The 3,262-nt window shown below is 42.6% G+C and overlaps 1 pseudogene; it reads left to right on the forward strand.

The window, feature by feature from the left end:
• Positions 1 to 1,342: 1,342 nt before the first annotated feature.
• On the forward strand, positions 1,343 to 2,309 carry LOC119509313 (annotated as a pseudogene).
• Positions 2,310 to 3,262: the final 953 nt, after the last annotated feature.

A 3,262-nucleotide genomic window follows, 5' to 3' on the forward strand; every position in this document is an offset into this window, starting at 1 on the left:
AATGGTGTCAAGCAAGAAATAAGGAGGAAATCCTGAAAGCAGTAAGAGAAAATTGACTCATCATATAAGAGAAATCTCAAATAAAATTAACAACAGACTTCTCATCAGAAGCAATGGAGTCTAGAAGGTAGTGGGATGATATATTTAAAGGGCTGGGAAAAATAACTGTCAACCAAATTTTATATATGACAAAACTATATAACAAAAATAAATACTAACTCAATCCCAGATAAATAAAAATTGAGAGAATCCACTGGTAAATAACCTTCTTATATCAAATAGTAATGTCTTCAGGCTTAAAGTAGGGGGCACCAGACATTTTTTTTTTTTCAAATCCACATGAAAAAAACAACAAGCAACAGCAAAATAATTATGTTGGAAATTACAAATGAGAGTATAATCACATATTTCTTTTCCTTTTTCTTAATGATTTAAAAAATGAAGAACATTACCTAAAGCAATATATACATAATTGTATTGATGGGACTATAATATTTATAATTTCAATACATTTGACTATAATAGCAGAAAAAGAAGGAAGTGGAACAGTGATATATTAGAATAAGGAATGGTAACAGATGGCAATTCCTATGCACAGGAAAACTGAAGAGAGATAAATAATAAACAGTCATATTAATATTATGAACACTATAAATAAGTGCTTGTTCGCCATTCTTCTTACAGGCTCTTAAAAATTATAAAATTATATAAAGCAATAATTATAATAATCTCTTATTGGGTTTGTAACTCATATAGATATAATGTGTATAAGTACAAAGGGAAGAAAAGAAGAGCTGAAGTTATGTACAAGTAGTTTTGCTATCACACTGGATCTTAGCATAAATCTGAAGTAAATTCTGTTAATTTGAGTATATTGTAAACCCTAGAGCAATAACTGAAAAAGTACTCAAAAATAATTTAAAAATCATTAAAGAAATTAAAATTTTTCACTGGAAAATATACACTTAATCTAAAAAAGTCACTATGAGAATAATAGTGGAACAAAAAAGACGAGCTAAATAGAAAACAAAATGATAAATGGTATAGGTAAATCCAACTATATCAATAAAAATGTTAAGTGTGAATCCATTAAAAATTCAATCATAAGGCAGATATTATCAGAAAAAAATATCAAATTATTTGCTACCTACAAGAGACATAATTCAAATTAAGATATAAACAGAGCACGAAATCAGCTCGCAACTGAAGAGAGGCGCCCTCGGAGACACACTGAGAGAATGAAGCTCTGGCCTCCACCAGCCACTCATCCGTGACCCCTTCCACCACAGTGGGGCCTTCCAAGCCCATCTCCTAGCGTGTGGTAATCTACCTGCAGCAGGAGATGTTGGGTGATACCTGCCTCTGCCCAGCCTCAGGGGCCAAGCCTAAGCTCAGTGGCTTCAAGGGAGGAGGCCTGGGTAACAAGTACGTCCACTCAATGTGGGTGGTTCCCTGTACTACACCACCATGTGGGCACTCTCCCAGCATGACACCATGCTCAAGGCTATGTTCAGTGGGCACATGGAGGTGCTGACCAACAAAGAAGGCTGGATCTTCATAGACCAATGTGGAAAACACTTTGGCACCATTTTGAATTACCTCCAAGATGACACCATCACCCTCCCTCAAAACTGGCAAGAGATCAAGCAAAATATTACTGGCAAGAGATCAAGCAAAATATTACCTCATTCAGGGGCTGGTGAACATGTGCCAGACATGTGCCAGACTGCCCTGCAGGAGAAGAAGGACTCCTACCAGCCTGTGTGTAACATCCCCATCATCACATCCCTGAAGGAGGAGAAGAAGCTCATCGAAGCCTCCACCAAGCCCATGGTGAAGCTGCTGTACAATAGAAGCAACAAGTATTCCTACACCAGCAACTCTGATGATCACCTGCTGAAAAACATGGAGCTATCTGACAAGCTGTCCCTGTGCTTCAGTGGCCATGTGCTCTTCATGAAAGACATCACTGGTGACGAGATCTGCTGCTGGTCCTTCTATGGCCAGGGTTGTAAGCTGGCAGAGGTGTGCTGCACCACCATTGTGTATGCCACAGAGAAGAAGCAGACCAAGGTGGAATTTCCAGGGGCCCAAATCTATGAGGAGACACTCAACGTCCTACTCTATGAGACCTCCCGAGTCCCTGACAACTCCTTGTTGGACGCCACAAGTCGCAGCTGCAGCCAGGCTTCCCTCACTGAAGACGAGGAGACCTTTGAACTATGGGACCGTGTCCACCACATCCATGTAAATGCTATAGCACTTATCATGACTGGCAGCTGGGCCACCAGTCTGCCCATCGGGACTGACAAGAACCTCAGGAAATAGGGCACAGGAGGCCATGTCTGTCCTCCCAAGGAACCCCACCCCAGTGGCCACCACCCACTGCTGCTAGCTGGGTCTCTGCTCCAGCACCCAGAGGCATGACAGGTCCTGCCAGGAGGACAGAGGGCCGGGGAAGGGGAGGGACAACATTCCTTTGGCCTGCTCTCCAGAACACATCAAAGTGACTGAGCCCTGTCTTTACTCAGCACTGCCCTGCCTACCTAACACAGCAGCTTCTGCCCCATGGGTAAACAGACTGACTCACCCACCTCCTGCTATGAACACTCCTCTAGGCCCTTTGCTGAGGTCCCTTTCCTCTACTGAAGGGCTACCCCTTAGGCCTCAGCTGAGGCCCATGGGGAACAGGGGTTCATTCTGCAGAATAGGTGGCTTCTGGTGATGTGGAGGCCCAGTTTCTTAGAGGGTGAGACTCCTTTTTTTCCTAAGGTGTTTAAGCACAGTCTTGGGTGAGTTTCATTTAAAAAAAAAAAAATAGTCTAGGGAATTAATCATTTTAAGTCTAATTATGAAGGGACTGGGTATTTCTGCCACCCCTCCAGGGTGCCAAGACCCTGGGTGAAGCAGAACCCTTGGCCCGTCTTGATGCCTTTGGGGTCTGTGACTTTAAAGCACTTTGAACTTTTATTCAGATTTGTGTTCTGCCCTGACCCATGTCTTCTTTTTCTGACTCTAGTCTCTTCCTCTTGCAGAATCAGCCTGAAGGGAGGGATAAAGGGGAAGCCACTAAAAAACAAACAAACAAACAAAAAACTATTCAGCTTTGGCTTTGCCAAGCCAGCCAAGCAGCCAGTCCAAGGAGCCCCAAGGAAGGATGCGTAAGTTGGGGCCTGTGGTCCTAATGGCATCTCTGTGAGAAAAGACATTTAACCTACACATCTTGACTCCTAGAGTCTACCATGACTGTTCTTGACTCTTT

Source organism: Choloepus didactylus, chromosome 14, assembly GCF_015220235.1.
Source record: "Choloepus didactylus isolate mChoDid1 chromosome 14, mChoDid1.pri, whole genome shotgun sequence".
NCBI lineage: Eukaryota > Metazoa > Chordata > Mammalia > Pilosa > Megalonychidae > Choloepus > Choloepus didactylus.